This window comes from Mytilus trossulus, chromosome 4 (genome assembly GCF_036588685.1).
Source record: "Mytilus trossulus isolate FHL-02 chromosome 4, PNRI_Mtr1.1.1.hap1, whole genome shotgun sequence".
Classification (NCBI taxonomy): domain Eukaryota; kingdom Metazoa; phylum Mollusca; class Bivalvia; order Mytilida; family Mytilidae; genus Mytilus; species Mytilus trossulus.
The window spans coordinates 26,526,914-26,539,088 of NC_086376.1; positions in this window are offsets into that span (position 1 = coordinate 26,526,914).

Sequence of the window (12,175 nt, forward strand, 5' to 3'; positions counted from 1 at the left end):
GATTTTATATAATCTATTTAAATATTTTTAATGTGGATAGTAGAGAAATGTTATATAAAATCTAACGCAGACATTTATAACGTGCGGGTAACCAAATTGCACCTTTTTGAAAGTTATTTTCACCTACGTTTATTTAAGAAACAGACAAAAGTTTGCATTTCATTGATCATTTTGTAGATGCATCCTTTTGCTACTATATCTTTCCTGAAATTTGATTAGAATCCATAATGAATCATATCATAATGGTTTATAACCGACCTACGAAAGGTCCACTAGTTTGGTATAGGTACCTTAATTGCATTCGTGCTTAACTTCATATTCATATTGAACAACCCATATTTTGTATTATTTCAATGCTCTATCAATTTGATAATAGTCCATGCTCGTTATTCATTTTGTTAGAAACAGGTGTCTGTGACACATTTTAATTACTCATTTCTAAAAGTTGACTTTTTGTGTACGTCGCATGTGACGTTTCATATTTTACTTTTTTCACTGGATATGCCATCTTTTGATGTTTAAAGACATTATCACTTCCAAATGGAAATTTTAAGATATACAAATTGTTTAGTTTCTGAGAAAACCTGGTTGTTGAGCATATTCAGAGTGTCATTCGTACGAATTCTAAATATTATATTTATATGGTCATTTAATTTAAATTTAGGGATAGTTTGATGACTGCATACAAGTCAAAAGATTTTACGTTCATGACTTTGGGACGACATATTTACATATGTGGCGTATAAAGGCACTTTGTGATTACATTTTACGTTAAAAAAAAAGTTTAAGATTTAAGTGTTTGATATTCCTTTGAAATTCAAACTTTTGAAGAAGTCGACCAAATACTACTGAACAACGACGCCAGCAGTGATTATAGAACTTGTTTTGTATATCACTAGACTTCAAGTGTTTCTGTTTCAGTCATTATGAATCTTCTGATACATTGTGATAGATGAAAAAGAGGTAATGTTAAATAATGTGATTTTGAGACGGAAAGTTATCCATAAAGCGGAAGGTGATTTTAAAACGCATGATCAACTTCGTCTGTTTCTTAGTGGTAAGTAGTGAGAGAACTGCAACAAACAGAAACAAATCCTTAAGGAATGTACCGTACAATTAGTTCCCTAGTTCACTTGAAAATGCATATGATTTTAATTGAGAAAATGTGGCTCCGTAAATTAACAAGCACATAATGTATACATTTTTGTCTTTCAAAGCGTTATGTGGAAATCTATTTCATGAAAACAAGATATATGTCATAATTAGACATGTAGATTTGCAGACATCTTTCAAAGAAAAGTTTTAGACACTTAGATGCTTTATTATGACAAAGACGTCGATACAATGCCTGTATCTAAATGGAGAATTTGTCTAATTAAAACTTTGACGTATAATATCCGTACCGTCTTTCTCAGCTTTTTCTCTTATATTGAAGTATATATCAACTTACAATTAGAAGTATATTTACATTTTGTTTTTGTACCCTTCAAAGTTGTTGCTCTTTCGAGGGTAAATAGGTACAGAGTAAATTTTTAAAAAAATACCCAACTCCGCGGAAATTTCAAAATGGAAAGTCCCTGATCAAATGGCAAAATCAAAAGATCAAACAAATCAAACGAATTGATTACAACTGTTATATTCCTGACTTGGTACTTATGTAGAAAATGATTGTTCAAACCTAGTTTATAGCTAGCTAAACATCTCACTTATATAACAGTAGCATAAAATTCCATTATATTGACAACGATGTATGAATAAAACAAACAGAAATAGGCATATTAGGTAAAAATTTCAAAATAGAGGTGCAACCGTCAATATTGTTTTTATAATCTTAATCAGTTCAACTTACTAAGTACGAGTATCAACTTTGAATTTGCTACTTTTCTATAAGTCTGTACTAGTATCATATGTTTGAAAATATCGAAAATCAACAGGAAATCATTTTAATTTCTTGAGTAACAGTTTAATTAGTACTGACATTCATTTTAAAGAAATCGGATATTTTCTCAGGACAGAAAAATGTGGAGCAATATGAACTGTTAATTAGTTAATAACTAATCAATATCCTTTCGCAGAAAAGCTCGGATTGATTGATTCATGGGTGTTTTACACCGCTTTCAGAACTAATGTTGTACCATTTCTTGGCGGTCAGTTTTTATTGGTGGAGTTAACCGGAGTGCGCAGAGAGATCTTCCGAAACTCGGTCGGAAATCTAACACTCCTAGTTAGATCGGGCCTCTCACTTGTCGGTTTTAAGTCATAACCTTAAAGTTGACAGGCTAGTGATACAGTAGATCGTCTACTTAGATCACTTGACCACCGAAAGTTTGCAACCACGATGCCTGAATAACGTGGCAATGCAGTTAGTACAAGATCTGAGAATTATGAAGAAAAAACACTTTTAGGCATACCAGACTTATAGTTATACACCTGTTTTCCAAATATCGCCAAGTAAGGACAATGAGTCTGTGTTATGCTCAACATCGAATGTCGAAACAGTGTAGAAAATGTTACCTTTTCCAGTTAATGACAACATATCTCCGTTTAATTTAGTTGTTTCATCTTACAATGTCAATCTTCATGCTACTTGTAATCAATTTCACGGAATGTTTCTATTGACAAAAAATCAAATGAAAATTGATACTTTCAAAACGAGTTTACTGCAAGAATTTAAACGTCTGCAGACCAGCACAAAATCAACAAAAATACTCATCCTTCCGAGGGAAAAAAAACCTCTATAGCCAATACATCAAGTGAAATTGTACTATGATTCATAATTTCATATAGCGTTAAAATGAGTTGCCATATAACATACACGGAGAACATTCATATTAACCAGATGTTATCATAAATAAATACAGGAAACAGCAGTATACTGCTGTTCATTAACTCGGGAATATATACCTGTTAATATTCAGCATGTTATAAGCCTGTCGCTTAAGTACCTTTAAGCCATAGACAAACTTGATTATAACAGTGGTTATTACAATTTACAAATTTAATAAGCCTATCTTTCAACTTCCAGCAGTTCACCTAAGCCGAATTTGCGAACTCTTTTTATGCATCCTGTGTTCATATACTAAAGCTGATAACGTAACTACATATTATTACATCCCTGGCTATCAAATGTTTTGGTTTTAGCTTTACTAGTGAAGAACAGTCCAGAAAAGTGCTTCACGCACACGAAAGGTAGTCCCTTTCAGATCATATGCTTCTCTTATTTTAAACATATGTATTTAGAGAGGGTTGGGAAACAAGTAATGGTAACTTATATTAATCCTTTTTCACTTTGCGGGTACGACTACTGCCTAGTAGTGGCATTAACCTGTTCTTTTCCGAAATCTACAATGAGGTCTTATCTTAATGATATGCTTAAAACTACATTCAAACAACATTCAAATTTAGCTAGTCATTCCCTGTATCTGTCAGAAAAGTATAATACTTACTTATTGGACTCACGAAAATCCATCCTAAAAACAGCATCCAGTACTGCTGATGCCTTACTTTTCTTTTAATCATATTTCAATGGTTTCTTTCTATAGAAGCTCCAAACAATACTTCATAACTTAGCCCCATAGACAATCAACTTTATAAACAATACTCAGCAATAGGGTTGTCTCCCAAATTTTCCAAGTAGATCACATTTCTGTTATTTTGTTTATACATTTTCTTCTCAGTTGCCTCGTATTAATAACTCCATATGAAAATACTTAAACAACATACAGCAAGAATCCCTTTTCTAAAATCCGTCAATCCAAATTATCAAATATTTATGAAATACTTTAAGTATGGGAAACATCAAAATTAAAAATGGAATTATTTGACACATTCAAGATCCACGAAAGTAATACAAACTTAGCGACAAAGTTAATTAAACGTTATTGGGGGAAAGAAAACCATCGGCCATGACTTGAATCAGTAATGTTCTTCTTTTTACTAAAAGGTCGATATGTTGCTAGATTGTATTATCTTAATCAAAGGAAAATTTCTGAGTGATTAAGTATTTAAATTCAAACTCATTTCTTTTCCTTATTAGGAATAACACACAATTTCTGAATAATTATAGCCAGTTTCTGCAGTTGTACAATATTGCATATGTATAACGGAAAATACCAATAGTAGCAAATGGTAAAATGTAATAATACAACAAAGGAGTTCAGAGACAGGAATTTAACGGAAATGATTTTCCCTTTTTATAAAAGCTGATCACGTAGAAAAGATTTGTATTTTTAATATCTCATAAATATTAAATTTGATCTTTTTGATATACATATAGTTGCTTCCAAAGAAACCCTTTAAATATTCCAATTTTTTTTGGCCCATGTCTCCTGTATCTTGGAAAGGTATTATATTAAATACATGGAAACAAAAGTGAGGATATCAAAGTTGGTCATTGTCGTAGGAGAAAAGAAAACATAATGATAAGAAAAACAATAATCCACAAGACACTTCACAGAAAATAAAAGTCTAAACACTAAGAATTCCCGGTAGACAACAGTGTATTACATAGGATCTCTAGATGGCCACGACGTTCTTGCTCCATTGTTAGGCTATCCCATGATGCAACTTATGACAAGTTATACAGACAAGATATTAGTCATATTCAGTGATAATCATGAACGAAAAAGATAAAGCTCCAGTAAAATTAAACTATTATACAACATTGTAGTGACTAGTGATAGCTAGTCTTTATGTAATAAGGAACAATCTTGAAACAAGGTTAGAAGTAATAACAATCGATGGTTTTACTGTGGCTTACCATTAAATAAAGGAAACAGTAGTACACCGCTGTTCGAACTATTAAATTACAATGGTAATTTCCCTGACTTGGTACAGGGCATTTTAAACTAAAAATGGTGGGTTGAACCTGGTTTGTGGCATACCAAACCTCCCGCTTTAATGGCGATGTTAATTATAACATTAAATGATTCTTTATGTAGTTATACTGGGATGAACAAGACTTAGTGTTGACCGATTCGAATTACATTTTCTATGAAGGGCGATAAACACTGTTACCGCCCTATCACAATCCTGAAAGAAGTGTTCATTTCTTATAATCACATTTTTATGCTACGGAAGAGAAAACAAAGTTTTATCAATTCTTAACCGGTGCACCTTTTTTGGTAAGATACTGTCATCACGAATGTGAACTGAAGGGTTATTTTTGAATGACGCGCATTTGTTGTTACCCATTCAAACTATCGGAATCACATGAAACATACATTTAATCATTGTATTATAATAATTCACGTTAAAATGTCAGATTTTGATTAATTAATACGAAGGAGATATTCTTCTCTATCGCATGGTTTAGGGTTCAATCAACAGGTGTTTTTTTCTTCTGTATAACGCTACATTGTTAGGCACCCTATAAAAGATTGGTATTGTTTATACTCCTATATTCAGTATGTAAATTGTTATTTCACTGTAATATTATTTTTTACTGGTAGTTCTCTCCTTGTTTGTTCATACCTAATTCTATTTCTTTGTGTTTTGTTTCTATATTTACCGAAACTAAATGTGTATATGCAGACGCGATCTGGTAGTTTTATTTCACTTTTTTTTTGACAAACTCCTAGCTATTGTACTATTTTAACATAAGGTTGCATGCCTTAAACCAAACATGCTAACATATTAATACAATAACAGAATAAAGAACATGGTTTATTGTATATCGTCTTTACATAATTTTTAATGAATGTTTAACAAATATCCCGAAAATGTCAGTGTGTTGTCCAACATGCATATTCCCCCTAGCCAATGGTGCTTTTTGCGCAACCATACTTTGTTACCAATATCCAAGTGCACAATTGCCAATGTACTGTCACTTGAAATCTTACTGCCTGAAGAAAGGAAAACGGTTGTTACAGGAGATCCGTTTCTTACAAGATCGATCCAGCAGTTCTTATCACCCCAGCTTGTCCTTACATCAGCAAATAGTAAGTAAGTACCGGACTTAACTGCGGTAAAAATTCCTGTTTTCGGGTCATATCCGTTCCCAAAATTTGTAACTACATTGTCAAAGACTATTATTTCATTATCTGCAAGAGTAGGACTGCCGCTGTTTTTGGATGTAAATCCAATCTTTGTTTGGAAATCTGAAACATGTAACGTTAAAGCATTGAAATACCATTACAAATGGTGTTTGTATTTCTATGGTTTAATAACCAATCAAAAATTAGAATATATGGCACAGGTTTGTTAACTGCATTGCACTTGTGTGTAGCGGTCAGATCAAAACTAGCCTCACATGTTTGCTCTAATGGGAAAATGATTTCTGACGTTGATGCTTTCTTTTAAAAAGAGTAACAAAAAGAACTCGAAGATAAAGGGAAACGGTAAAATTTACAGATTCAAATATTTTATCAACACACTTAACGAGCGAAAAACAACTGTAGAATTCAGACTCGGGTATAGGCATTTCGTGAAAAGGATATGTTAAAAGTGTGTTGTAGCTAGATTAACCATCCACTTGTATGACATTTAACGTTGTTTATAGTTCCGTTATACATTCTAAGAAAAAATATTATAATTAAACACCACATTTTTATCTTAGAAAAAATATGCACTATAGGGGGAGGGTTGAGAACTCATAAACATGTTTAAACCTGCATCATGTTTGCACCTGTCCCACGTCTGGAGCCTCTGGCCTTTGTTAGTCTTGTATTATTTTTATTTTTAGTTTCTAGTGTACAATTTGGAGTTTAGTATGGCGTTCATTATCACTAAACTAGTATACATGTATATATTTGTTTAGGGGCCAGCTGAAGGACGCCTCTGGGTGCGGGAATTTCTCTCTGCATTGAAGACCTATTGTTGACCTTCTACTGTTGTCTTTTCTATGGTCGTGTTGTTGTCTCTTTGACACATTCCCCATTTCCATTCTCAATTTTATTTACTAGAAACTTTACCAGTAAGCTAGCATTTGTTCAGTTTATTTATATGAGAACGTCATATCTTTAGCTAAATGGAGAAACATTTTACGATCGATCTACATAAAAGTTTACGCATCGTTGTCAATATAATGGATTTGATGGGACTATCATATACGTGATAGCTGGCTATAAAACCAGGTTCAATCAACAAAATTCTACATAAAAAAATACCTGTTCCAAGTCAGGAATAAGAGAGTTGTTATCCATTCGTTTGATTTGTTTGAGCTCTTGATTTTGCCATTTGATAAGGGACTTCCACTTTGAATTGTTCTCGAATTTCATATTTTTGTGATTTTATTTTTCAGGACACGAAATGTACCCTTTTTTCAAATTTGAGCCTTAAATCGAATCATTTGGTACGGAAAACTGAAAATTATATCTATTATAGATATATACATGCACAAACCATTTGATATTTGATGTAATATAGCTGTTGTGTTTCTCGTCAGTTCGTTTATATATATAAGATCATCTTTTAGGGCCGTTATTTGATTCTGATTTGTTGTCACAGAATTATCAATTCCATTCAGATCATCCTGCATTACTGCAATGAAATAATAAGAGAAGTGGAGCATTTACAGCGGCCAAAAATCTTTCTTGCATGTACAATATAAATTGAAGAGGTCACTTTGTAAAGAATATAAAGCAAATTCTATTTGGAACAAAGTTAATTCAAATTGAATGCAGATGTATATATGCCAGAAATTTTACACCAGGAGCTTTTAACACAGTTCTTGTTGTAGAGCGTTCGATTTGCTGTGCAGTTTTTTTTTCTATGCAGTCAAGTTTGATCACATTAGAGGATTTACATATAATACAGTTAAACCAGCACTTTTGGAGTAATGCGATGTGCGGGATAAAGCACTCTAAAGCTAGCGTTCTATATGGGACATAATTTCCTCGAATAATGATACCAGTACAAACACAGATTATTTTTTTTTAATAACTTATTGTTCAAAGATCGACCTTTAGAACGACATAGAAAATAACTCAGTTTAAATGGACAATGGTTTATTTTTAACAGACATGATGTAATAAGAAAATTGATTCTTGTTATAACGTTGATTTCACATTGCCCTACACTGCAATATGATCTGTGTCGCAGTTGATCGCACACAAATACCCAGAGTAGAAGAATTCCCCAGCTTTTAGTTCAGCTTTTTTATATCTAAATATTCAAATGTTTTAGATTAAAAGTTATATTTTCTTCCATTGAGGATCAAAACGATATGTGAGTTATGAGTGCCTAATTCAGCAATAACCTATACAAACAATTAGATAACATCAACGTACGGTCAACAACAATAGACAAATGTCTTAACAATGTCATTTTTTTATTACGAAAAACATATGTTTATTCAAGCAATTTTTGATATATAAATCATGTGTAGCCAATGTTGTGTTCTTGTCTGAAGCTCTTAATCGTACACAGTGATCAACATATTGCATCTGTATACCACCCACTGTACATGTTTGCTAAACTTCAGGTTCATGTTGTTGCATAGACAATTAATCTCAGTTTTATATAAAAAAAAATTCATGTTAACTAAAAGGTATGGTTTTTAAGACATTAAATTTTCTGTCTTGTTTATGATCGATGTATTAAATGTTCTCATTTTTATTCATAACTGTTGAAACAATCCTCTTTACCAGAACATTATAATTGTTCATTGTTGGCTGATGATGTACAACCTATACATTCTTTATTTTCTTACATAATTATGTATTCAAAACCACTAATTTTCTATAAAATACGTACTTCTAAAATTGTTACTTAGAATTTTGTTTAGTCCCAATACTTGTTGACTTTTATCATGGACATCTTGCAATTGCGTTAAATTCTTTTGAAGGATCTCTTTATCCAACATCAATGAAGTAACATTTTGCTGCAATGTGTCTACAATTGACATATTGGAAATGACATACAGGTTCTATATCTACAAATCACACGAATCTTAGTTGTTTGTACTGCTTCCATTATTGTTACGATCGGTTGGTGGTTTTTGTGTTGTTGTTGTTTTGTTTTTTTTGTTATTGCTGCTTTTTTTTTTATCTTTTTATTGGAGTTTTTTGTTGTGCTTTTGTTTTTATCTATTATTTTCGTTTTGTTTTCGTTTTGTTGTGTTTCAGGGTAAAATCGGTGCTTTGTATATTGTTAGAATATTTCAAGCAACATACAAAAGTATAAAAAACATTATAGACGGATATATACTACATAAAAGTATATAATGAAATATACTACAATTCAACATACAACAATTGACTCAAAATACAAATTAGAGCGTCTGGTAATGTTGGGGTGTACACCAACTATTTAATTCATGGTGTGTAGCAAGATCCAAATTCTGCATTGAATTTATGTACAGATGTGTTTTTACTTTCTGTACTAATCTGGTATTGCAAAAGTCGTGTCTTCATAGAATGTCAAATTGATTTAAGTCACTGTTGCCTGATTTTTTTTTATCATATACTGTTTTTTACTTTAATGAAATTAATGTATTACTGTTATCAAATACACGCGGCTATGTTGCTTATCCACGTGTACACTCACGTGTGATTGTTTATTTACTTTAATAAACATTGAACATTAGCTCGAATTTGACTTTTAACTTATGTTAAATTTTGAATTAAAAGCTACTTATGTTGCACGAATTACAATATATATTCATTCGAAGCTTAGTGTTCAGTGAAGTACAGTGTTGCGGTTTAATGATTTAATACTTGATGTTCCGATGAGGTACAAATTAGAACATAAATGCAAGTACTTTCATACCGTTCTTTCGTGTTAATTTAACCTGTTGACACAACTTGTAATGCATTTCTGTGATTCAAGGTTTACTTATTTTGTTTAATATCTCGTCTTACTATTTTTAAATATGTACAACACACGATAATCATGTAGTATGACACTTTTTTTAAATTCTGTATTTAAACTGTGGACAATAAATTTATTTACTTATTTTGTAAAATATGTTCACTTCCGTATTACTTACTACAAAGTTATTTTATTCAAATTAAACTGTTTACGTTGTTTTATTAAACGCCATTTGTCCAAGGATAGAGTTATATTTACACTTTTCGTATATCCTATTTTATAAATATTGTATTTAATAAATAGATGACAAAAGGACGAAAGCTACCAGAGGGAGTGTCAAACTCATAGATAGAATATAAACTGACAACGACATGGCTAAAGATAAAAAGACAAACAGAGGAATAATAGAACAGAAGACACAACACATAAAACTATAGACTTAGCAACACATACCCAACCAAAAACTTAGGGTGATATCAGGTCTTCCGGAAGGGTAGGCAGATCCTGCTCCACATGTGGCACCCGTCGTGTTACTTATGTTATTACAAATCCGTTAAATAGTCTAATTCGGTAGGTCACATTCGTGAAAAGGGAAAGGGTATCATCTGTGAAACGGTTATTCCATAACGATAAACAAACTTGCAATGGCGTCCGTAAAATTTACGAAGGGATGCTTTCATTTTCATCATTTGGAACACTTGGTTTGATAGCTTCCTTGTGAGTAGCAACCCTCTATCAAGGAAATCATGATAGGAAATACACACCCGGGAGTATCGTATCAATTGGGAGATGTATACTTCGTATGCAGGCGCTGCTGGATTATTGCTTCATAGAAATGGAAAGTTCACAATTGGGAACCTGAAATCATCTCTTTTGTCAAACTTATTCTTTCAGTGTGTGTTTACTTGTTTTTGTTTAAATTGAATTAAGTCTCTGATGTATGATTTTTTTTTATTATGAATGGTAATTTACTTTCAACAAGCTTTCATAAAATGGGCCTAGTTTGTCAAGCAAAAAATTGTAAAATTAAATGCTGCGTCTGCATGTGCAGTGACGACTACAGAAACATAAACCTTATATCAAAACAAAATTATGGAATATAATTTTTTTTCTTCATATTTACACCTGCTCTATAACAAAATAGAATAAGGTCTTTTAGTCTTATACCTCTAACATTTATGATTAAAAGGAAATTGTGGGTATACCTCAAAGACACAGCACACTACAAAACAGAAGAACAAAAAGCCATTAAGAAATCAACATGCAGTTATTGACAATAGACAGATGTGAAAAAAATAAACAGATACGATCAAATTTTAACATATTTTGCTCTTGTTTTAAAAATTTGGATACTTACTTGTAACAGATTTCAAGATTTGCAACTCTAGTAAAATAGCCTCTGTTTCATTCTTACAAGCGCATATCGTCTCTGAAGAAACAAATGCTAAGTGTCCAATAATAACTGCAAGGAGCAAATGATGCAACCTTGTTTTCAAAACCTTGAGACACATTTTCGGTATAAAATAGTTGGGAATAAAACAAACAATGTGACTCTAGTGCAAATTTGCACTACTAATCTACTGATAGTGTTTACGTATACTCCTAGTTGTCAAAATATTTTGTTATATGTCAGCCTTGTGTTTTCCACGAGGATAACAAAAGTTGTAACAGTTTAAGACTACATATATAAACTCTTAAACTTCATTTTTGACAAAATATTTTCTGGTTTATATCAATATCAAATAACCAAATACGAATGATTGACACTGCATGTCTAATCAAAGCATCATTACAGATAATAGATGATCTATTTCATTAAAAGTATCCCAATCTATTACAGTATCTATATATAGCGCTGGTCACAGTGCAGGCGGTGTTGTGACGATATCACAAAAGCAATCAAGGGAAAAACAAATATTTGCAGATTCCACATTGCTGTGCTTATTTAAAGTAGATATTTAGATATATAAAGTCCCTAATCAAATCAAAAGTTGAAACACGTCAAACGAATGGATAAAAATAAAAGTTTTTACCCGATACATGTATTTCTTGTAGTAGAACCTGGATCGAATCTGGTGTTATGCCAAAACACTCGAATATAAAAAGTTTAAGCGTACTACATTTTAATCCTGATTTTATTCTTAAGAATTTTGACAGACTTTATTCTCAGACAGTACCATATGTTTCATATCAAGAACATGTCCAAACCTCTTATCTAGGAAGAAACTCAACCTTATCATTTTATAAAGTTGTACTTTCCTAATTTGAACCATATCGCATAACATATACTGCATTTTTCATAGATAAGATATCTGAATGGACTGTACAGACAACATAGAACACATGTTAACACTTTTTTTTATGGCAATGGAATGAAATAGTAACCAAAGAAGTAACATATTAGAAAATGTTGTGGTACTCGCCC